This window comes from Bubalus kerabau, chromosome 4, assembly GCF_029407905.1.
Source record: "Bubalus kerabau isolate K-KA32 ecotype Philippines breed swamp buffalo chromosome 4, PCC_UOA_SB_1v2, whole genome shotgun sequence".
NCBI lineage: Eukaryota > Metazoa > Chordata > Mammalia > Artiodactyla > Bovidae > Bubalus > Bubalus kerabau.
The window spans coordinates 15,688,024-15,712,862 of NC_073627.1; the positions used below are offsets into that span (position 1 = coordinate 15,688,024).

Here is a 24,839-nt window from a genome sequence, read left to right on the forward strand (position 1 = left end):
CTTAGCAAAATTTAGCATGCCCTCTCCTGCTCTGTCCCTCCAACTTAACCACAGAAATGGGAATTTCTAGCTATTCTTATATATTGCATGTGATTTAGGAAATAAAGTATTTTAAGGCAGAGAGAGTCCACTCCCTTAAATACCACAACTGCAGAGTTTTATTAAGTTCAGTGGATGTTAGATGTAGTCATCGGAGCCACCACCCTGCCCCACCACGTATAGGAAGGATTTTTGTACTTTCCCCCAGGCTTTGGACTTCATGGGAAATAGATGGGGAACAGTGGAAACAGTGTCAGACTTTATTTTTTGGGCTCCAAAATCACTGCAGATGGTGACTGCAGCCATGAAATTAAAAGACGCTTACTCCTTGGAAGGAAAGTTACAACCAACCTAGAGAGCATATTCAAAAGCAGAGACATTACTTTGCCAACAAAGGTCCATCTAGTCAAGGCTATGGTTTTTCCTGTGGTCATGTATGGATGTGAGAGTTGGACTGTGAAGAAGGCTGAGCGCCAAAGAATTGATGCTTTTGAACTGTGGTGTTGGAGAAGACTCTTGAGAGTCCCTTGGACTGCAAGGAGATCCAACCAGTCCATTCTGAAGGAGATCAGCCCTGGGATTTCTTTGGAAGGACTGATGCTTAAGCTGAAACTCCAGTACTTTGGCCACCTCATGCGAAGAATTGACTCATTGGAAAAGACTCTGATGATGGGAGGGATTGGGGGCAGGAGGAGAAGGGGACGACAGAGGATGAGATGGCTGGATGGCATCACTGACTCGATGGACGTGAGTCTGAGTGAACTCCAGGAGTTGGTGATGGACAGGGAGGCCTGGCGTGCTGCGATTCATGGGGTTGCAAAGAGTTGGACACGACTGAGTGACTGAACTGAACTGAAGGATCAGACTAGAGGGTTTCTAACTCTTTCTTTTTTTCCCTGGTGCTGTGCTATTTCTTCTTCTCTCACTCTCTCTCTCTCTCTTTTTTTTTTTTTTTACTACTGGCAAGGGGATCTTAGTTCCCCAACCAGGGATTGAACCTACACTCCCTGCAATGGAAGCACAGAGTCTTAACCACTGGACCACCAGGAAGTCCCTGCTCTCTCCCCACCCCCTTTTTAAAATTTATTTGGCTGTGCCGGGTATAGCTGTGGCATGAGGGCTGTTAATTACGACATTCAGGGTTGCGTTCCCAGACCGGGGATTGAACTTGTGTGCCACAACTGAGACCCAGCACAGTCAAATAAATAAAATATTAAAATATATATATATATCCCAACTCAGCAGGCAGGAACTTTCTTTGTTCTTTCCTTCTGGCAGACCAGGCTGGAGGCAGTCGGGACCTGTCCGAACTCTAGCTGGAAGTGCTTGTCTGTAAGAGCCAAGTGGAGAGGAGAGCTGAGAGGTGCTTCCCCGGCGCAGGGAGGGCCCTTCACTGGCTCTTACTGGACATCACTCCTTCAGCAACGAGTGTTACGAGGGCCTCTGATGTGCCTGGTCTTGCAGAAGGAGGGAGAGACAGATCTCATCCCAGCCCTCCCGGAACTCACCATCCAGGGGCAGAGACGCTAATAATTCTTGAGTCACTCTTTGGATAAGTGTCACAAAGGAAATAGTCAGGACCAGAAAGATCTAGGCCACGCTGATTTACAACCCAAGGCGAAAGGAGATGGGTTGCCAGGGTGACGGGGCTCAATTTAATCTTTAGAGAAGGAAGAGTCTGAGGAATTCCCTGGCAGCCCAGTGGTTAGGGTTCCACGCTTTCACTGTTAAGGACGCTGGTTAATCCCTGGTCAGGGAACTAAGAGCCTGCAAGCCGGGCAGTGTGGCCAAAAAAAAAAAAAAAGAAAGAAAAGCGAGAGTATGACTGAAGAGGTTTGAAAAGAAGGTAGTAATGTTGATGGAAAAAGTTGCCATTTGATATGCATGAATCTCCAGAAAGGGAAAAAAAGGCAAGGAATTTTCCAGGTTGTTCCCTGGGTGCTCTGTCAGCATAAGCATGGACCAGAATTACAGCAGACATATGAAGGCTACAGCCAAGCTCTTGAAAGGTCACTGAGATACCATCACAGCTTCAAGGGAGGTTTGAGCAATGCCAGCCTGACCCCCGGCTGTCACTACATGGATTGCTGCCCACCGTTGGCACCTCCCCCCAGAACTCCATCCATGTATGAGAGCCAAATCTTCTTATCAGGCATTTTATTTTTGGGCACCCAACTTTCCTCTATTGCGCAAACACCATTGTAACACCAGTAATGGAAAACGAGATAGGGGGAAAGAAAAAACACACTTTCCTCTGCCAACATGTTAACTTTTCCATTTCCAGCTCTGTGTAAGAGACAAAGAGAACAGGCTCGTGGGGATGTTGTTTGAGGACATCCCAGGGCCTGCCCTGACCAGCCTGGCCCCCAGGGACAGTTTGAGGTCCTGAAGTCTGATCTGTTGGACAAGCAACAGACCACTGGAAATGGCATGGAGGGAGTATGAGAGATGGACTAAGGGAAGGAGGACTGGATGCATAGGGAGGTGGCCAGTAGGTGTTGTGAAAGGATTAAATAAGGGTCAGGTAGGTCAGAGGAGTGACTCCTGGCTTGGCAGAGTGGAGGTCATCAATGATGTGACAAGAACAGTTTCTGGGGAGCAACGGAGGTGGAAGCCGCTGGAGGAACAGCTTAAACAGGATGATGGGAGACGAAGAGGGGAACTCTTGAGAAGTTGTGCTGTAAAGGGCAGCAGGAGGGAGTCATGGACAAAAGGGAGGAGATTTTTCAGAAGAGAGATGCTAGAGCAAGTTTGTATATTGATGGACTGGATGTGAGCAGAAAAGAATGGAGTCTCAGATAACTCATTGTTCTTTTTTTTTTTTTCAAAGTAGGCTTCCCTGGTGGCTTGGTGGTAAAGAATCTGACTGCCAATGCAGGAGACTTGGGTTTGATCCCCGAGTTGGGAAGATCCCCTGGAGAAGAAAATGGCAACCCACTCCAGTATTCTGGCCTGGGAAATCCCATGGACAGAGGAGACTAGCAGGCTATACAGTCCATGGGGTCGCAAAAGAGTCTGGCATGACTTAGCAAACCACATAGCTGATTAACTGCGTTGTGTTAGCGTCTGCCGTGCAGCAAAGTGAATCCGTTCTATACATCCACTATTTTTTAGATTCTTTTCCCCTATAGGTCATGACAGAGCACTGAGTAGAGTTCCCTGAACCATAAATAGTACTATCATATATAGTCGTGTGTATATGTCAATCCCAATCTCCCAGTTTATCCCTCCCCTCTGCCAACTCACTGTTCTTGATGTTCTTGACTCTAGCAAGTTAGTGGGTGGGGGGTGGCGCTATTGACTAAGATGGGGGTGGGCAGGGACCAAGGATTCCTTTTGGGGACTTTTAACATGAGATGATTATCAGACATCCAGGAGAGACCTAGCAGGCAGTCAGGTAAGGCTGGAGCATAGAGAGTGTTTTCTCCTCTGCTCTGAAAAGCATGAAAACTATAGCATGGGCTGGGCCTGGGATGAATGAAGAGCATCATGGCTTCTCCCAGCCTCTGGAAACTGGGTGACCTTCTAAGGCTTGGGACAGATGCCTTCACAACTTAATGACAGAAGTCCTATGAATTATAACAATCATGACGATGACTAGGGGATGACTTACAGCCAGGAAAGACCAGTTGCTCTTCTGAATAATCATTTAAGTGGGTCACACCGTGATTGCTCAGAGGGCCACGAGAGACCAAGGCAGGTGCAGGCGGGTGGGAAGGGTGATTAGCAAATGCATGTGTGTGTGCTCAGTTGCTTGGTTGTGTCTAACTCTTTGTGACCCTTCGGACTGAAGCCTGCCAGGCTCATTTGGCCATGGAATTTTCCAGGCAAGAGTACTTGGGTGGGTTGCCATTTCCTCCTCCAGATGATCTTCCTGAGCCAGGATTCGAACCTGCATTTCCTGGGTCTCTTGCATTGGCAGGCAGGTTCTTTACTACTGCGCCACCTGGGAAGCCTGATGGGAAAATGGCAGGGAGGCAATTCTGATTCTACCAGTAAGCAGGGTTTGCTTTGGGCCTCAGGCTAACTACTCGATTTTTCCTTCCTTTTAATTTGTCTTTGTATTTTTTTATAGCTGTGATAGAGATCTATCACCCCAAATGGTTGTAGGCACCACGAATAAAATTATGGAGCCTCTATGGCTATCAAAGTTACCTAGTAAACCAGAAGCTGAGCACAAGTTCTCAGAAGCAGAGACTTGGTGTCCTTTCCAGGAGACTTAGTGGGGCCCTGGATACTGTGAAAGAGGTCAATCATTTTCTAGCCCAAAGATAACAATAGGACTTAGCTCTGAGGATGAGTGGGTAGACAGTTCTGTCTGCATTTGCTCCGTTCTTTGCCCGTGCGCCTGATGAGAGTGTTTCCAGTTTCCTCTGGCTGAACTGAGCAGGCGCTATCTGTAAGGCCAAAGGGCCTTCGCTAATCTCTTCTTGGCAGCTTACACATCCTCATGACTGAGATCACCAGGAGAGCATCCTAAGGGCCTGGGGCATGTGTGTGCACCACAGACAGAAAGAAGGAGCTGGTGTGATGAGAGAGAGAGGCCGAGGACACTGGAGTCTTCCTAAAGAGTAAAGAGAGGGCTTCCAGGTGGCTCTGTGCTGTGCTTAGTCGTTCAGTCCGGTCCAGCTCTTTGCGACCCCATGGACTGTAGCCCTCCAGGCTCCTCTGTCCATGGGGATTCTCCAGGCTAGAATACTGGAGTGGGTTGCCATGTCCTCCTCCAGGGGATCTTCCCAACCTAGGGATCGAACCCAGGTGTCCCAAATTGCAGGCGGATTCTTTACCGTTGGAGCCACCAGGGAAACCCAGGTGGCTCAGTGGTCAAGAATTCACCTGCCAATGCAAGATACACGGGTTCAATCCCTGATATGAGCAGATCCCCAAAAGAAATAGATAAATAAACATTTTAAAAAAGAAAAAGAAGAGCTGTGTTTCCCACACTCCAGGGATTGGTAGAGCAAAAGAAACTGGAGGACTGATGATCCCCTTCCTAGTGGGATGTACATATAATGCTATTTTCTGAGCCAAGGAAAAGGTGACCACCCCTCAAACGGGCGTTTTTGTACTGGGGCAACACAAGAGAATAATTGATGCTTTCAAACTGTGATGTTGGAGAAGACTTGAGAATCCCTTGGACTGCAAGGAGATCAAACCAGTCAATCCTAAAGGAAATCAACCCTGAATATTCACTGGAAGGACTGATGCTGAAGCTCCAATACTTTGGCTATCTGATGTGAAGAGCTGACTTATTGGAAAATACCCTGATGCTGGGAAAGATTGAGGGCAGGAGGAGAGATGGTTGGATAGCATCACCAACTCAACAGACGTGAGTTTGCACAAACTCTGGGAGATGGTGAAGGACAGGGAAACCTGGCATGCTGCAGTCCATGGGGTCGCACAGAGTTGGATACAACTGAACAGCAACACAAGAGAACATTTGAAATTGAGCTTTCTTGGAAACTCCAAGGTATTCAGCCACTGGACTGTTTGGTTGTTTCACAGTATTAGACATTTTTTGTTGCCTGCAACCATGTGATATCTTCTTTCACTTCTATTTTTGAGGCTTAGGCATATCACCCCATTGTCTTCCTGTACATAATAAATTCCATGGCTGGGAATTTGCCCTAGAGTAAAAAGCAACAGCTTCCATTAATTGGGCATTTATTATGAAAAGATGCTACACTAAGGATTTATGCATACTCTTAATCTTTAAAACAACATATGGTATGGATATCTCCAACATATATGAGGAAACAATTCAAGGAAGTTCAAGTAAGTTCAATATCTTTTCCAAAGTCACATGGCTCAGAAATGACAGATGCAAAATCTGAAACCAGTCCAAATGACCCCAAAGCCAGAGAACATTAGAATGACATTAAAAGACATTTGAAATCTTGTGTCCCTCCAGCCTAACTTCAGATGACAAGTTTTTTGGGACAGTGGGATGTTCTTCTCTTTAAAAAAAAATTAGTTTTGGCTGTGCTGGGTCTTCATGGCTATGCAGGCTTTTTTCTCTAGTTTTGGCGATCAGGGGTTACTCTCTAGTTGCAGTATGCAGGCTTCTCACCAAGGCAGCTGCTCTTGTTGCGGAGCACAGTCTCTAGATCACACAGGTGCAACAGTTGCTCCATGGCATCTGGGATCTTCCTGGACCAGGAATGGAACCTGCGTCTCCTCCACCGGAAGGTGGATTCTTTATCACTGAGCCACAAGGGAAACCCTGTTTAAAAAATGGGCTTTGGATTGGAAACCTCTTATGTACCACTGGAGATCTTCAGCCACCACTCTAGTGGCTGTGTCTTCTTCTACCAGATTCCAGCAGGTACAGTCTGACAGTGTTTTGTCTCTGGATCACACCCAGGGCATCTCTGTTGATGCCCACTCGATGCCAGGCCAGCACTCCCTGGAAGCAGGGCTCAGACCCCTGTGCATAGGTCTTCGCCAATGGGGACAGAAACCATTGGATAAATGCCTCCCCCCGTCTCCCCTATCCTAGAAGGTGGGTCCTAACATGTTTTTCTCAGGGCCCCTTAGTATCTCCTAATCGAGCAGCCCGGACAGTGGCCACCCTAGTAATGCATGATCAAATGCCTCTGCCCCCATCCTTGCTTGGGTTCCTGAGCCCTGGGTATGTTCCCTGGGTTCGTGCTCCTGAGCAACGTACTCACATGTGAGCTTTGTCTCAAGTTCTGCTTTTGGGGGAACCTTGGCCCAAACAGATTGAAACCCTTTCTTTGCCTAAGCTGTTACCCAAATATAGACCATCTTTGTCTTCTGAATCACACAGATGCTGAGTAGAGCAGCCACACGGACACGGCAGAGGCTAGCAGTTCTACCACTTCTCATTTTGTTTAACCTGATTGGGAGTGGATATTTCTGACTGACTTCTAGCTACTCTATATCAGGGTACGTAAATCACGTTTTCAAAATGAAAACCACCTTCCCCTATGTGTAGGTGGATGTGTATGTCATTAAGGGCTTCCCAGGTGGTGCTAGCGTAAGAACCCACCTTCAATGCAGGAGACATTAGAGACACCAGTTCGATCCCTGCATCGGGAAAATACCCTGGAGGAGGGCATGGCAACTCACTCCAGTATTCTTGCCTGGATAATCTGGATAGAGGAGCCTGGCGGGCTACAATCCATAGGGTCGCAAAGAGTTGGACACAACGGAACTGACTTAGCACAGATGCACATGTGTTATTAAAAGGCCAGCTGGGGGAGTTCACTGGGGGTCTAGTGGTTGGATCCTGGGCTTTCACTGCCATGGCCTGGGTCAGGGAACTGAGATCCCACAAACTACAAGCTGAGCATCCCCCACCCCCAAAAAGCCAGCTGAGTCCTCCCACTTCTGCTACTTAAGGGGAAAAGAGATACAGAAGTAGGGGCCAGCACCTGTTGGCTGCAGGGCTGACCCTTCATTCTGGGAGTTAAAATTGTGCACCAGGGTGCTTCTGTACAAGCTAGAGACTGAATTTCCCGTGCTGGAGCGGAGTAGAAGACCCAGTCGTTGGAAAGCTTCGAGGATGGCGGGTTAGAGGGAAAGGGAGGGAGTAAATGCTGTGAGATGGATTTGCTCTCTGCATGGAGCAGAGGGTGGGCAGAGAGTCAGCAGGGAAATGGAGGGAAGGGTCAGGATTTCTCCCTAGAAGCCCACTCTAGCTCTGTTCCACATCAATTAGAAGCCACCATTCCCCTACTGGTCCTTCCTTAGAATGACAGAGCTTTGAGACATTTATATTTAATAACCTCAGGTCTCATATGCTAATTAGCAAATATATAATCGACATCAGCTGGCTGTTTGCCACTCCCTGATGACTGGGAATTATTCACAAGTACATCAACCCACCAGGTGAGGCACCTCTAAAACCCCGGAAGACTTCCCATCAGCATCCCTTCCTGCAAATGCTCCTGTCTCCATGACAATGGTGGGAGTCCTTCTGTTCATTAACAGGTTTTAATTTTAGAAGGAAAACCAGACGAGAGAGGAGGATGCTCTCCCACCTCCATCATCTCAGAGAGTGGTGCAGAGTGAACAGAAAGCACTGGAGGCCACACAGCCACAGATCATTCTCTAAAAGGAACCGGGGACAATCCAGGAGTTGAGTGTGTTTAGAAACTCCAACTCCATGGCCGGACCTGAGCTTGTCATCACTCAGAATTGCTCTTCTCTGAACATCTCACCTAACCCATCCCACTCCAAACTGACACCATGTCTGTTTCTTCCCATCTCTCCTGTCCCACATGTTTCTTCCAGTCCAGCGGCAGCCCCGCTACCTCCACCACCGCAGATTTCCTTCTATCTCCATCCAACTTAGAACCCACGATCCATCACTTTGACCCATCTGTTGTCTATACCTTGCACTGTTTTGGGTTTCTCCTGCTCCTGACCCTGTAAATTCTTCACTCTGGATTCTCCACACGGGACCCAGCTGCCAAGCCCCACATAACCATCCATCTAACTCCTGTCATGGTGAAAGTCACTCAGTCGTGTCTGACTCTTTGTGACCCCATGGACTCTACAGTCCATGGAATTCTCCAGGCCAGAACACTGGAGTGGGTAGCCTTTCCCTTCTCCAGGGGATCTTCCCAACCCAGGTATCAAACCCAGGTCTCGGGCATTGCAGGCGGATTCTTTACCAGCTGAGCCACAAGGGGAATGCCTCAAATGGAAGGGCCCTGGGCTGCCAGGAATTTTCCCTCTCAATCTGGCAGCTCCCTCTTTCAATCCTCTCGGTGGCTTTTCTAGTTCTTCACTGTTTTCCTCAAGGCCCGGTTACCACCTCCCACCCACTCTCAAGAGAAGACTTCGTTTCTCACTTTAGAACGAAAATAATAGAAAACAGCAGGCAGGAATTTCCTCAACTTCCTGCCCTCCATCTATGAATGAATATGCACCCACAGCCATTCTTATCTACATCCAGCTTAAGTGGAAGAACAGACCCTCTTCCTCCCCAAGGACTGCTTCCCTGTCCCTGTGGGCTTCCTGGGACCCTGTCCCATCAGTCCCGTCCTGCCTGGCCTCTTCATTCTCTCTTCTTAGCTTTTCTTCTCAGTCTAGCTCTAGCGAGAGTCTGCATCTCCAGGCCCACCCACATGGCTTTTGTCAGTGGCCTCAGTAACCCTCTGAAGCAGTAGTTCCTGGGCTTGAGACGGTGGTACTTGTGGTAAAGAACCCGCCTGCCAATGCAGGAGAAGCAGTTTCCATCCCTGGGTCGGGAAGATCCTCTAGAGGAGGAAATGGGAACCCACTCCAGTATTCTTGCCTGGAGAATCCCATGGACAGAGGAGCCCAGAGGGCTACAGTCCATGGGGTCACAAACAGACGTGACTGAACATCTGAGCACAGTCAGTAACCTTCTAATTTCCAAATCCCAAGATATACTTTCAGATCTCTCCCCACTTGACCCCTGCAGACAACACTCTTCCTTAGGTTTTTATTACCTTTCTGATTTCTCAATAGCCTTCATCTGGTCACCCTTAAAACATTATCAAGGACTTCCCTGGTGGTCCGCTGGTTAAGACTCTGCACTCTGAATGCAGGGGATGCCGGTTCAATATCTGATTGGGAAACAGATTCCAGGTGTCCTGCAGCATGGCCACAAAAATAAATATATAAGCTAGCAACAATAAAAGATTTTTTTAGAAAAAGGAAACATTATTGGGGTGCCCCAGGGGTTATAAATGTCTATTCTACCTCCCATAGCTCTTAGGCTTAACTCTGTGGAGGCCAGTAATGGTCTATCAATGTATCAGTCTTTTTCTGCTAGATCTAGTGCTAAAAGTCCACCATTTTTGCACTTAAAAAATACTGTCTTCATCCCCAATGCTGAGCACACCAGTTGGTACTTACGGAGCTCTCAGTAATTGTTCATTAATGGTGCAGCTTGTGGCAAAATGGGTCCCTAACCATTTTTTCAATGTATAAGTGGATCAACTTTTTTGTTTTTGTGTACTTCATAACCGTTTCTCCTGCCAAGACAGAAGTGCAGTGTCAAAAAGTTGCAGTAAAAATCTTAGAGCATTTTTTTTAAGTTTCATGAGAAAATAAGGGTTGTCTTGAAATGTCACAATTGGGAATAATTCAAGTATACTGGAATCTGTAGGCTTAAACTGAAGCCTGGGTTGTAAGAGAGACTTGGATGATGGTTGAGGGGCAGGGGTGAAGGGAGGCAGATGCCAGAGGGATAACCTAGATTTGAATTTCTGTGACTTCTATCTCTCCTGTAGGTAGAAAAAATTTAGTTCACTTTGTGCTAAACTGTTCCTATAGATACTTGGGGGACAAAGTAAGGAATCTTGTTTGATATTTGAATTTAGCATCAAAATCCCTGGCCTTTGTCATTGGTCACTTTACTGAGTCACAGATACCAAGGTCTAACACTCACTCTTTTCATTTGTAAGTTCAAAGTACATGTACCTTCATATATATTCTTTACTGATTTGGTTTTCTTGCCAGTCCAAGGAGGCAGAATTTGTTATCATCATCTCCTTTTATAGATGAGCAGTCAGAGGCTCACAGGGATTTAATGATATGTCTTGTTCAAGGTCAAACAGATGGTACGTTAGCACAATGGAACTTAAACTCCAAGGCAGCGCTGCTACATTCATTATACTGTCTTTCATGGCAGCGCTGCTATATTCATTATACTGTCTTTTGGAGAAGTGCAGTGATGTTTGCTTCTTTTGCCTTTTGAAGTGAGCTGTCCTGTTTCTGGCAAGAAGGAAGGGCACTTTGGCAGGCACTGGAGCAGGCAGTTAGGAGGTCATGAAGGCTGGCTCTTTCTTAAGCTAGTCTTGTGACCTTGGACACATTACCAGTCTTCTGTGAGCTTCCGTTTCTGCATCTGTAAAATGGAGAAAATAACAACCACACCTACCACACAGGTTTCAAATGAATTAATGCGTACAAAGATCTTGACGTAGTGTTGGCCCAGAGTAATCTTTTAAAGGTAGGAGGAAGTGTTAATATTATTACATGATTATACATTTGTTAATTTTTCAAAGTATCCAAATTCCTCACTTTTCAAAAGGAAGGGCTCCCTCTTAGTGTTCATGCTGGATCTTATGGGCCTCCAGCTTGAGGTCAGGTTGACACTATATTAATTAACCTAATATTTATGTAGGGTTTTGCCTGGGCAAGGAAGGTGGAGGCGGGCACTCTGAGATACACAGTGCCAGCTTCCCCAGGACCCTTGCAGTGGTACAGCTCCAGGCCCCCCCCATCTTCATTGCCCACTCCACCTCCACCAAATGGTGGAGGTTTTAAGGTGTGGCCAAGATCAACTTTGGGCTGTTTCTCTAGTGCTAACTGCCTTTGTTGCACATTTCCAGATACCCAAGGCTGGAACCCTCTGTATTTAAAACAAGAATTCCTTTTCCTTTGGGAGGGCCAAGGGAAGCAAATAGTGTTCCCAGGCAGTGATGTCTGCAACCCAGAGACTTAATCTTGATGAGGCTGATGAATGTGTGTGTCGAGCTGTTCCTGGCAAACACAACACCCACAGAAATCACAGCAAAAACCAAAACAAGCAAACAACCAGCCAAAACACCATGACCACCACCACCACCAACAGCTATACGGTTGTTCTTTGGAGGCAGTTTGCTTCTCTTAGGAGGGGTCTAGGCAGAAGAGACTCACTTTCAGGCAGGGGCTTCTGGGTCAGATGGATGTCCGGGACACCGGGAGGAGGAGAGGCATGTGTTTGGGAGAATGGGCAGGGCTGGATGGCGTTGGAATCCAGGCACCTTCCTGGGGTTATGACTGGGCCTGGTGATGGCAACAAGGAAGGGTGTGTTTTGCCATTTAAGTATTTAAGCATTGTCTAGAGAGTTAGAGAACAAGACTGCCTTGTTGCTTTAGCCCAGCCCGGCGCCCTTCAGACTCAGTTCTTGGCATGACCCACTCAGGGAACTGTCCTGAGTTTCTCAGTAGGCGACCTCCAGCCAAACTAGCAAATCTCCCAACCATATTTCTGTTTTTGAGGATAAAGAATAGCTTATCTTTATTTATGGCAGTTGCACTTGAACTTCATTGCCACGAGGGACTTGAAATAATACGTGACTGCCTGTATGTTGCTCTTGTACCAACACTACCCACATCAGAATCACCTCGGGGGACGGGCGCTGAAAAATACATATTTTCCCCAGTCGCATTCCAGACACACGGAATGTGTGTTAAATGTTTTACAAAATTCTCCAAGGTGAAGCTGGATAATTTTTACGCCAATTTCTGGGACTGGACGGAACACATGTGTCGGACGGCCCTATGAAACTCAAATTCCAGTCATTGTGCCCAGCGAGGAGACCCTCGGGACCTCAGTTTCTCTTTCTGACAGAGGCAGGTTCTGTCCCCCACTTGTTGCTAGACTTCAGGAAGCGTTAATTAATAAATGCAAAGTGCTGGGAAGAGCGAAGCTGCCGGACTAGGGAGAGAAGAGAAGGTCTCATCTCTTCCAACCCAGGTTCTCCCAGGTAACCCGGCCGCCGCCCGTCTCCCCAGCCCCGTGGGCGGCGGCCTCTTTAACAGACCCGACCAATCGCACACCCATTTCCGCGGCCGCTCCCGGCGCGCTGGTAGGGGCTGGATTGGCCGGGCCTGGCGCGAGGCCGGCTCCGCCCCCGCCGCCCTCTGGTTGGCGGCGGCGGCCGCGGGCGCGGGGCGGGTCCGCTGGCTGGGCGGGGTGGCCGGTGCCCCGGGGGCGGGCGGGCGGCAGGACGGCGGCCCGAGCCCGAAACGGAGCGGGGTCTGCGGCGGCCGTGAAGCACGGGCGTCGGCGCAGTACAATGAGGCAGCCAGTGGATCCGGGGTGAGCGCTCCCTGGGCCGGGCGGAGCGGTGGAGGGAGCGCCCACCAAGAAGGCCGGGGCTGGGGGCGGCTCCGGCTCCTCAGGGTCCGGGGGCCGGCGGCCGTTGGCGCGGCTGGGCGCGGGGGTCCGGTCCCCCAGGGCCCCGCCCGGCTGTCACGGTCCGGGTTAAGTTGACATGGACGCCTACCCGCGAGGCCCCCGGGCGCACCCTTCTTTCCTCTGGGGGCGGTGTGGGGCGGTCTGGGCTTGACCCCGCCAGAGGTGCCCGCCGGCCAGCCCCCCAGCCTGCTGTCCACGGGCTCCGGGCTCGGCCCTGGCCGGGGAGGACCGTCCACACTCAAACTGAGGGAAAACAGCTTGTGGTTTTATGAATGGGGCCCCGGGTTCTGGTCTCCCCCGGCGCTCACGTCGCGAAACGCCTAGAAGTCGAGAACCGCAGTTACTTTTAAGCGGATCTTTCAGAGGCTCTCAGCTCCTCGGGTTGTTTTTCGCCAGCTCTTGGAAATCGCGGGTGGCAGTGGGTGGTTCGCGTGCCTTAGACTTGAGACGACGGCGTTCCGAACGCCGGGGGTTTTGGAAGGTTAACAAGTGACATTGGGCTGAGGCCTAACGCCAGGTGCCTTGCCCGGAGCGCGGGGTGTGACGGCGGAGGCTGTGCTGCTGCTGGTGAGCAGCAGGAACGAATCGGTGGGATCAGAGATGGGCTGAACCGCTCCCCAGAACGCTCGGCTGACGCGGGAGTCGGTGCAGGGGAGTTTTCCCCTCTTGAAAATGCCTTTTGGAAAACAGCCCCTCGGTGGGTTGATGGTTACTGAAACCATCGGTTGTTATGGTTACAGGGCATCTAATGTAAGGGCAAAGCCTGTCTCCACCCTCGCTCTTCCTCCAAAGCCGTGAAGTACTTTGTCACTACAGTCTTTAAGAGACGCTGCCCATGGAGGGCATACTTTTTTATTTGGAGGAAAAGCGTGGGCTCCATGAAGGCAGGAGTGCTGCCATATTCGTGTTTGAAGTTCTAGGTTGTGACACCGCGGCTGCTCTGCGCAGACGTTGAAAAGAACCAGCTTTTCGCATGTTTTGATGGTTTTCATCAAAGGCTTTAAAGGAGTCCTTTCAGGAGCCTGATGTAAGCTGGAAGGAAAACAATGAGTAACTTTTATATGGAAGCCAATAAGGAAAAACGGAGGCGCAAATGGTCCTTGAACTCTGGAATGGGGAGTGTTTGCAGAGTTTAGATGTTTGTTGTTTTTTTTGTTTTTGTTTTGTTTTGTTTTGTTTTTTGACCACCCAGCTAATGAGATCTTAGTTCTGGGGCCAGGGATCAAACCAGAGCCCTAGGCAGTGAGCACACAAAGTCCTTACCACTGGACTGGCAGGGAATTCCTGAAAGTCTGGGTTTGTGGATTTAGAGCTGGGTGACACAGTGCAGCTTATCTTCAGGGAGGTATTGAAAGAGCAAAAGTGCCATTTTTTCAGCTCTGGTTGCTGTTTAGTCTCTAAGTCGGGTTCTACTCTTTGGGGCCCCATGGACTGTAGCCTGCCAGTCCATGGGGCTTCCCAGGCAAGAATACTGGAGAGGGTTGCAATTTCCTTCTCCAGGTGATCTTCCTGACTCAGGGATCAAACTGCCTGAGTCTCCTGAATTGGCAGGCAGATGCTTTACCATTGAGTGCTCTTACCCAACCCTTAAATCATTACAGCATTCTTTCAGATTCTTCTAAAAGTTGGTGATTGAGCTAAACTTTATGTAAAACAAACAGCCTCCTGAGACGATGAGGGTAGAGTGGGATTTTTGCCATATAGTTTCTTTTTTTCACAAGGGCCTCAGGGTTGGGGGTGGTGGAGAGCTGTGGGTGAACTGGACTTGCCTGCATTTATCTCCAGGAAAGGTGCTATGCCTGAGAGGAAGGAGATTAACAAACCAATTCAGATAATGGTGGTAATTGAGGCAATTGTCGAGTAGCCCAAGGGCTGGACAGAGGAAGGGGAAGAGAGAGTGCACGGGTTTTGGTGGGACTAAGGGGACCGCGCCTTGTTGGAGGTTTGAAGAGCAAGTAGAAAGTAATCACGTGAGAGGATTGGAGAAACAGCATTGCCGAGTGTATCGTTTGCATATTAGATATTATGGTTTTGGAATGCATCTGGAAAAGAAGCAGGAAAGACAGTTGTTGGTCTTTTAGGTAGGATAAATGTATAGGATGTTTGGGAGTTCTGGTCCCAGTGAAATGGCATATAGTCAAAAAATATTCACTCAACTAATTTTTGTTGAGAGTTGGCCATGTGCCAGAAACTTTGAGGCATTCTGGGTATGATGGCGAAAAAAGGCAGGTCAGGAGTTTGTTTCTACATCTATATGGCTCACCTTCCCTCCCAAAGCTCATAACTTATGAGGATTTTCTGAAGCTCTTGAAGAAAGAAAGAGGTGAAATGCACAGAATATTACTTATCATAAGAACGAAACAGGACAGTGGGGAAATCCCCTGTAGGTCACTTTTGGTATCAAACTGGATCTTCCAAGACTGCTTTCTGTGTCAGATGTGGTATCTCTTCATCCTCATATCTGTTGACCAGTGTCTTTTGATGGTGTTGCTGCTGCTGCTGCTAAGTTGCTTCAATCGTGTCCGACTCTGTGCGACCCCATAGACGGCAGCCCACCAGGCTCTCCCGTCCCTGGGATTCTCCAGGCAAGAATACTGGAGTGGGTTGCCATTTCCTTCTCCAATGCATGAAAGTGAAAAGTGAAAGTGAAGTTGCTCAGTCGTGTCTGACCCTTAGTGACCCCATGGACTGCAGCCTACCAGACTCCTCCGTCCATGGGATTTTCCAGGCAAGAGTACTGGAGTGGGGTGCCATTGCCTTCTCCGTTTGATGGTGTTAAGTTCTTTTTAACCTTTCCCTCTGTCAGTGAGTTTACTCAGAAGTTTAGAAGTCAGGCAGCTGTCCCTGCCCTCCAGGTGCTTCCAGTTCATTTTCTTTGCCTGAGTGGCTCTCAGGGTCAGCTTTCTTCTGTCTGATCCTTATTCTCACCAGAGTGTCCCCCTGGGGAATTGCTGAGGTCACAGGGAATTGTTTGTTCTTTAATTCTGTCCCAAAGCAAAAGGTGGTCATTATAGAAAGAGCATTTGCTGAATTCCAGCTCTGCCATTGCTGCTTTCTCTGTGTATATTGGGCTGGTCATAAAGTTCATTCGGGTTTTCCCATAACATCTTATGGAGAAACTTGAATGCACGTTTTGGCCAACCCAATATATCCTCTCTTGTCCTTGGCAGCCCTCTAAGGGAGACAGATGCTGGTAGCCTCAATGTTGGACTTCCCAGGTGGTGCAGTGATAAAGAATCCACCTGCCAATGCAAGAGACATGAGAGATGCAGGTTCGACCCCTGGGTTGGGAAGATCCCCTGGCGTAGAACATGGTAACCTGCTCTAGTATTGCCTAGAAAGTTCCATGGACAGAGGAGCGTGGCAGGTCAGTACATGGGGTCGCAAAGAGATACGACTGAGTGACTGAGCAGGCAGGCGCGCGCAGGCACACACACACAGAGTCTCAATTTACAGGAGAGGAAACTGAGAGCAGTTCAGTAGCTTGCCCAGGACATAAGCTGGTTAGTTGGTGGAACAAGATCTTAGTTCTCTGACCAAGGATTGAACCTAGGCCCTCGGCAGTGAAAGCAGAGTCCTAACCACTGAACCACCAGGGAATTCCCTGGAACGAGAACTTCAGTCTGGGACTTTCTGATTCCAGATGTACGTTTTCCGTGGCATACCGTGCTGCTTTTGCCGAAGAAAAGGCAGATTATCCTAGTCTCGCACAGTGCCTTCTTGGGCATGTGAAGGGCCAGGTTCAGAGGTGTTCAGAGAATTGCCGTAGTTGATGTGCTCGTGGCGGGGCGGGTGTTAGCCCCCTGTGTCCTGCCTCTTTGTCAGGTGTGTTTTTGGGTAATTCACATGACTCGGGAAATCTGAGTTTACTGCCATGAAAAGGTGACCAGACTTACCAGGTCTGTATCCCAGTGCTTCTATTTACTAGCTCTGTGACCTTGGGCAAACTGTTTTCTCTGTGTACCTCAGTTTCTTTATCTGTAAAATAGGACAGTGTTCACATTTCCACAAATGTAAGACAATACACTTTGTCTCAGCTTAACATGTCTGAAAAGAAAAGAAAGTGAAGTTGCTCAGTTGTGTCTGACTCTTTGTGACCCCATGGGCTGTAGCCTACCCATGGGCTCCTCCGTCCATGGGATTTTCCAGGCAAGAGTACTGGAGTGGGTTGCCATTTCTTTCTCCAGGGGATCTTCCCCACCCAGGGATCGAACCTGGGTCTCCCGCATTGGAGGCAGATGCTTTCATGGTCTGAGCCACCAGGGAAGCCAAAGTATCTTTTAAATCTATGAGGTCTGACAGTTGTACTTGGCAGGACTTCCTTTTTTCGTACATAAAATAATGGTGTCCTAGTGGGGTCCGAGGTCAGATGAACCATGCTAGTACATTCTCTGTCAGTAGTTGTGAGGATTACACGAAGTCATTTGTGTGCCTGGCACAGCATGAGCCAGGAACACGTGATGCTGTCGAATGACAGAACGTAAGGTTAACTGGTAGGTGGCTCTGGAGGGAAGCTAGGGAGCGTCTTGTAAGATTTGCCACTCGGAGCCCAGGCAGTAATCCATGATCTGTGGGCTGCAGGAACATTTTCCAGTTTGTATGGAGCTCTGTCCTTTGGCTGACTTTTGTCCCCGTGAGAAGCATTAACTTCAGGAGCTAACCAGCCATGGACAGACAGCTCCCTGCCTATTCATTAAGTTCTTTGTCAACTTCAAATCCCAAGTTAAAAATAACTGTCTTTATGAGAACTTTGGAAACCTGGGCTGATGTGAATACTATGTGTGAATTTTAAAGCACCTCAGGATTTTGTGCAAGATTCCATGTTGCCTCTGGCCAAGCTCCTTGTGATGCTTAATTGCATCGTGTGAAGTGTCTCTGCAGCCCCATTCATCAGAAGGGTGCTCGGAGGCAAGTACAGAAACCCTGAGTTTCTGAGTGAGGTGCAGAGAGCACCGCAGTTGGTGTTAAGAGACCTGTTGGCCTTCTGGGGGGTTCTCCAGTTATTATGTGTGTCTTGGGCACTTCATTTCCCCACTCTGGACCTTGAAGTTCTCTTCAAAGTGCGGACTTGATTTCTTAGTCTCCTCCTCCCGCTCCCTCCAGTACAGTGTCGTTGATTATGTGAGTTGATGAATTTAAGGATCTGAGAAGGTAAATGTTCGAAAGGAAAGGACTCCTGAAGTCTCAGGTGGGTGTTCGTGCTGGTGCTTTTGTAATGAGAAAACATGGGCAGGTGAGAACAATAAGAGCACTGTCATTTATGGAGAGCTGCTGTATGCCAGGCACTGCCCCACTTTTCAACCTCGCATCATCCTGGGAATGCTTGTGCTCAATCGTGTCTGACTCTTTGTGACCCTATGGACCGCCCAGGCTCCTCTGTCCATGGAATTGTCCAGGCAAGAATACTGGAATGAGTTACCATTTCCTACTGCAGGGGGTCTTCCTGACCCAGGGATCAAACCCCAGTCTCATTCGTCTCCATCGGCAGGCGGATTCTTTACCCCTGCACCTCCTGGGAAGCCCTTATGAATAGTAGACCCTAGTATCAATCTTATTCTAAAATGAGAAAGCCGAAGTTCAGAGTTAAGTAACGCGTTCAAGATCATGCAGCGAGGACAAGGGCTTATGGCTGGGACTAGAACTCAGGCTTATGTTGCTCCCCAGTGTGAGTTCTGTGGTTGTATCAGGTGGACCCTGCCACATTTTGAAATCTTCTAAGCCATGTTCCCTGGAAGTTTTCTCAGTTCAAAAAGTGAGATTTCCCTTTGCTTTGGGGTCATACATTCCCAGCCTCTTACTGTGTACTGACCCCAGTTTAAATTCTGAGTTCTCCTTGAGAACGTCTGCAGTGTGTTGGGAGAACTTTGTTAAATTTAAGGACGACCCCTATGGGAGTTGCAGAAGACTTAAGGCCTCTTTGGTTTTTCTTTGGTGAACACAAGCCACTGGCCAGGCCACTGTGAGCATAGATAGGACTGTTGAGAGAAGAATCTGGCCTTTCTGCGAAGAAGCTGCTGGAGTGGCTGATGGGTGGGCTTTGAAACAACCTAGTGACCTTTGTTGGGTTTGCCCAGAAGATTGGTTCTAAGGGCTTCCCCCCAAAGAGATGATTGGACACGCTGAGCCCCTCCTGGGCTTATCCTAACAGTTGAGACCAGGACAGGGCAAGAGGAGCCCTCTTCAGCTTGTTTAGGTTTTGAGGTTTAAAACCACCCCCACCCACATCCTTGCAGGATTATTCCTGCAAATAACCTTTGAGAATCCCAGTATGCATTTCATAAGTTTCATTTCACGTTTGTTACTTAAAGCTGACATAAGCTGGCCTGTTCTCTCTCTCAGTTTTAAGTCCTTTCTTACACTTAATGTCTTTTAAGCAGTGTTCCTCAAGATGGTTCTATGTATCATTTGGGGCTGGAAATACAAAATTAAAAAATCTTACCACTGAAAGGACTGACTGAACAGCGATCATCACTCATTAAACAAGTGTCTCTCTGAGTGTCTGGAGCCAAGCATTGCGCTTAGCATTGGAAAGAAATCCAATGGGGAGCGAAACAGATGTGTTTCCTGCTGGCACACAGCGCATTATGTAGTCTAGACAGTAAACAAGTCAACTGACGTGTGTGTTGTATACATTAAATTGTGAGAAGTTGGAAGTCTCCTTCCTCTGAGGGAGGAGAAAACAGGCCCTGAGAAAGAATAAAGGGAGGGAGCCAGTGTTGGGAAGGCGCCTCAAGGGAGGGAGTGGCTTGTGGCCGGTGTGGCTGCGGTGAGGAGGAGCCAGAGGAGCGGATAAGGAAGGAGAGGCAGGTGCAACACGGAGCGGAGGGGAAAGGCTGGGACTCCCAGCCTGTCAGTGCTCGAGACACCGTGGGAATGTCTTACAGGGGTTTGCTGACTTACTTGGCCTGGAAGGAGATGAGCTTGTGTTTTGGGGTCCACATTTCCATCATCCTGGGTGTAAAGTAGCCAGAGGGCGGCAGGTGGGACCGAAATGGCCCCTGCACATGTCCACTGGAGGCGTCCCTGTGTGGTGTGGTGTGGGGTGGCCACATGCTAGCCACAGCCCGGCTGCTGGGCAGCGCTTGCCGTGGGGCCTCTGCAGCGCAGGCAGGGCTCACCTGAAAGCTGGGGTGGACCGGAAGCATTGTTCCTCAGTCTGCGGGCATCTGCATTAGTGTTGGGATGGGGAGGGAAGTCGATTATCAGCCTTTTCTTCCGATAAGATGAGGCAGACAGTGGCCTTATTGTCAGGTGGTAAGCATGACGGCTCCGAGCAGCTGAGAACAGAACCCACCTGAACCCAGCCTCTGAAGACGCTCAGTGCGGTGCTTCCTGACGCCCACCATAGCCTGGGATCACACAGGAGGAGAACTTCATAAAACAGGTTGCTGGCTGGGTTGGTTCTTGGCCTGGCTTGAGAGGTTTGGTAAAATGCTGTGCACCCAGCCCTATCAAAGTTTATAATTACCCTCCAGAGTATGTGTTAGAACAGATTGAATTTGTGTATAATTGCATTAGTTCCTTGAGAAAAAAAGAGTCCATTATTCTGGAGAGAAATTTTAAATACACAAAAGTAAAGAAGAAAAAATGAGCCTCCTGTATCTGTCACTCAGTTTGAGTAATTATCAACATTTTCCAATCTTGTTCCCATGTAGTTTCACATTTGAAGCATTGTTGGTGGATTTTCTGTCACAGTATAAATGTGTCTTTGGGATATAAAATCACATGGTAGATATGGTCCTAGAGAAATTCCTGCATGCTGCATCATTACAGGACATAATTACAGGACTGGTGTTAGTGGTTGCCATTCTAAATCTGAAACGAACATTTCTTGCAAGCCCCGTATAGACTTGCTTATGAAAAGTAGGCACAAAATTAGATGGCCAAATAATCTGTGTATTTACTGAGAATATCAACTGCATTGGGCAATATGTAAGATATATATGAAAGAAGCTTCCCAGGTGGTGCAGTGGTAAAGAATCTGCCTGCCAATGCAGGAGACACAAGAGACACAGGTTCAGTCTCTGGGTCAGGAAGATCCCCTGAAGAAGGAATTGGCAACCCATTCCAGTATGCTTGTCTGGAAAATTCCATGGACAAAGGAGCCTTGGGCAGGTTACAGCCCATGGGGGTAACAAAGAGACACAACTGAGCGTGCATGCACATGCGCACGTGCGCACACACACACACACACACACACGCACACATGGAAAGAATAAGACAGTCTTCACAGTGGCTTGTGAAATCCTGGTCCCTTTCTTCCTCACAAGGAATCACATGGTTATTTTCAACATTCCTGGCAAATAAAATATACACAAACCCCAAACTATGAGACTGACTAAAAAGCACTATTTTTTGGTGTATATTAAGTTCAGATTATAGCTGCTGCTAAGGCTTCCCTGGTGGCTTAGACGGTAAAGCGTCTGTCTGCGATGCAGGAGACCTGGGTTCAATCCCTGGGTTGGGAATATCCCCTGGAGAAAGAAATGGCAACCCACTCTAGTACTCTTGCCTGGAAAATCCCATGGACGAAGGAGCCTGGTAGGCTAGAGTCCATGGGGTCGTAAAGAGTCAGACATGACCGAGCGACTTCACTTCATTTCATAGCTGCTGCTGCTGCTAAGTTGCTTCAGTTCTGTCCGACTCTGTGTGACCCCATAGATGGCAGCCCACCAGGCTCCACTGTCCCTGGGATTCTCCAGGCAAGAACACTGGAGTGGGTTGCCATTTCCTTCTCCAATGCATGAAAGTGAAAAGTGACAGTGAGGTCGCTCAGTTGTGTCCGACTCTTAGCAACCCCATGGACTGCAGCCTACCAGGCTCCTCCGTCCATGGGATTTTCCAGGCAAGAGTACTGGAGTGGGGTGCCATTGCCTTCTCCAGATTATAGCATTCACTTATAAAATCAAGGAGGACACAACTATATATTGAAAGTCTCTATCTGTTAAACTTTTGTGTGTCTTTTAAGGATAATTCAAACCTGCAGAGAACCTTGTAGCAGCACCTCTGGAATTCTTTCCGACAGACCCTTCTGTAGCGTTGAGAATGTGCTTCATCTGTGCTGTCAATATGGTGGCCTCTAGCTGCCTTGACTATCAAACACTTGCAAGGTGGCTAGTGCAACTGAGAAACTGATGTTTTAATCTTAGTTTTCAGTTAAATAGCTCCATGTGGCCACACTGATGGTGTCGTAAATCCTGGAGCTACACTGTTCAATCTCTGCAATAGGAAAAATCCTGCAGAAACTAATTTGGACAACAAATGAGAAAGCACAATTCTCGTGTAGGTCCCGAACTTGGTATATTTTAGAGAAAAGGAGTTTGATTCTGTAGAAGGAAGAATTGCCTCTTGGGGTTCATGGTGTTCCTCTGAGAGCACAGTTTTGGCAGCTCAGTAATCTGAGAGGTTAGATTTGGTGCGGGATGTCTTCCAGGGCTCAGATCTTATGAAAGAAGGAGTGACTGTCTCCAATGCAAAGCGCTTGTGCTGCTCTTGCATCACAGAAGGTTTCTAAGAGGTAGACGGAAATCTATTGCGTGGCTCATATGAAGGTTTCAGGTGGTCGGGTGACCTTACCCTTGGTAGCTGCGTTCACTGCCAGGGGGGTTTAGAGGTTCAGAGGAGACATGCCAAGGGCCTGGGCTGTGGTAGTCACCTTTTCCTCCCCAGCACATAGTACATGCTCAATAAATATGTTTCAAAAACAGATGACAGTTTTTAAGAATGGATTTAAGAGCAAGTAAGGAGAAGAGCTTTAAATTTGTCTAGAAATTCTGAAAAATAGGTGCCAAAGGAAGTAAGTGTAATACCAGTGAGCTGCAGAGTGTATACAGCCAATATTTGCTGCCGGAGGTAATTGACATTTCTCTTCACTGCAAATGCAAGCTGGCTCTTATCTCGTCCGTTGCCAGGTGCTGTTATTTTCATCTCTTAAACATCTCTTGAACAGTTCTCTTTCTCTTCAGCTTCACTGCCACCACTCTAGTCCAAACAACTCTCTTGGTTTTGAAGGTAGCAGCAGCCTTCCCCCTGTTCTTCTCACAGCTGCTTTCCCTCTTCTCTAATCTCTTCACCCTTCGGCAGCCAGAGTGGTCTCTTTCTCTTAAAAATTCCTAATATGATCACACCACATCCTTGTTCCCCATCCTAGGAAGGCTTTTTGTTGCTCCCAGGATAAGAGCCACATTCTGAACCTGGTCTGCAAAGTCCTGTGTGATTCAGTGCCCCCCGCCCGCCTCTGCTGTGGCCTGGCCCCAGGCCTCTCCCCTCTCAGTTAATTACAGTCCATGACCCTTCTGTTCCCAGCTGGAAGAGAGCTCAGCCTTTCAGAAACTGAACCACCGTGCATCTCCCTCTTCGGGAAGCAGCTCCACCTCCTCACCTCGCTCCCTTTTTCTCTCTTGTTCTTTACACTACTTCTCGCTGTTGTTGTGACGTATTCTTTAGGAGACATCTGCTTTCCCACTTCTGGGAGGGCAGGGACCTCATCCATTGTGCTCGCAATTATATACCAGTGCCTCGCTCAGCATCTGACCTGCTGCACGAGCTTCTTAAATGTTTGCTGGGTGAGTGAATAAATGAATGAATGAGTGTAAGCACATTAGGAACATGGGGGACCTTGAATAATGCTCTCTAACACTTGGATTTATTGGAAGGATTGAATAGTTTTTAGAGCAGGATAACCTGAGAAGGGAAATGGCCAGGCTGGGGGCTGAGGGTGGAGGGATAGTCCATGGGAATCTGTGGTTGGAGCTGTCTGGTGGGTTTAGCACTGTCTCACAGGAGAAACATGTCTTGACCCACACTTGAAAAGCATTTGCCTGCCGAGTTAAGGGTGGCCCCCTGTTTGACTTCCTATCCCTGCCCTCAGGAGGCATCACTCTCACTGAGTATATGCTTAGTTGCCCTGGGCTCCGATTTAAGAACTCACGGTTGGAGTCTTCCGTATACAACCCACAGACAGGGATGTAGTAGTCTTCCTGTCTTTCTAGAGTTGGGATTCTGCCCTGTTCATGTTTGTCTCTCTTTCCTCGCTTTCCACCATGGTTCTTATTCCCATTGGCACCCCTGGGCTGTGTCCCACAGGTGGTGGCGCTACTCCAAAATCATGCCAGGTGGGTCCTAAAAAGAGTTCTTGGCAGTGTTGTCCTCAGTCACCTCTGACTCTGCGACCCCATGGACTGTATGTAGCCCGCCAGGCTCCTCTGTGAGATTTCCCAGGCAAGGATACTGGAGTGGGTTGGATGGGTTGCCATTTCCTCTTGCAGGGGGTCTTCCCGACCTGGGGATCGAACTCTCGTCTCCTGCATTGGCAGGCAGATTCTTTATCGCTGAGCCACCTGGGAAGCACTCTTGGCAGCAGTGGGTGGGGATTCTAGTTGTGCCTTGTCTGGGAAGAACAGAGGCAGGTCCCGACCCTGCCGGTGAGGAGACGCCCTCTTCCTGGGCTACTTCTAGCTGAGGGGAGGAGCTTGCGGGTGCTCCTCAGATCCTCTTGTCATGTGGGAGAGACTCAGGGGAAACATGGATCTTCACCAGAAACCATGAATTTCTAGCTAGGAAATGGAAGGCCTTGGCAGAGATGGTGGTTACATTTGTTCTATAACTTTTGTGATTCTGAAAGAGAAACTGGGATGTTTTCTCAGTTTGATGGGATGTCACTAGCTGGTTTCCTAGGAAATGTGTGTTTTTGTTTTTATTTTTGGAAGGAAGGGACTGGTTCCCTGAACCAGAGCCTCCAATAACCAGAGAGGAGGTATTTCATGAAGACCAGAGTGATATGTCTTCTGGGAGTCTTGCAAGTCTGGTTAAGAAGGCTTTAAGCTGCAGTCCATGGGGTCGCAAAGAGTCAGACACGACTGAGCGACTTCACTTTCACTTTTCACTTTCA

At 48.4% G+C, this 24,839-nt stretch overlaps 1 protein-coding gene and 1 long non-coding RNA gene across 4 annotated transcripts in view; one reads left to right on the forward strand and one right to left on the reverse strand.

Moving 5' to 3' along the window:
- Positions 1-5,330: 5,330 nt before the first annotated feature.
- On the reverse strand, positions 5,331-12,544 carry LOC129651161 (uncharacterized). Its single transcript, XR_008714053.1, has 4 exons — positions 11,683-12,544; positions 8,682-10,888; positions 6,110-6,243; positions 5,331-5,666 (listed from the first exon to the last, which is right to left on the reverse strand). It is a non-coding gene; the product is annotated as an uncharacterized LOC129651161 (long non-coding RNA).
- A 168-nt stretch (positions 12,545-12,712) lies between these two features.
- TEX2 (testis expressed 2) overlaps positions 12,713-24,839 on the forward strand; it is a 120,441-nt gene continuing 108,314 nt past the window's right edge. For 2 of the 3 annotated variants that reach the window (XM_055575511.1, XM_055575514.1), the window contains exon 1: positions 12,713-12,850. The gene's annotated coding sequence lies outside the window, so the exon portion shown is untranslated. The remainder of the gene's footprint in view (positions 12,851-24,839) is intronic. The other variant, XM_055575512.1, reaches the window with a different exon arrangement.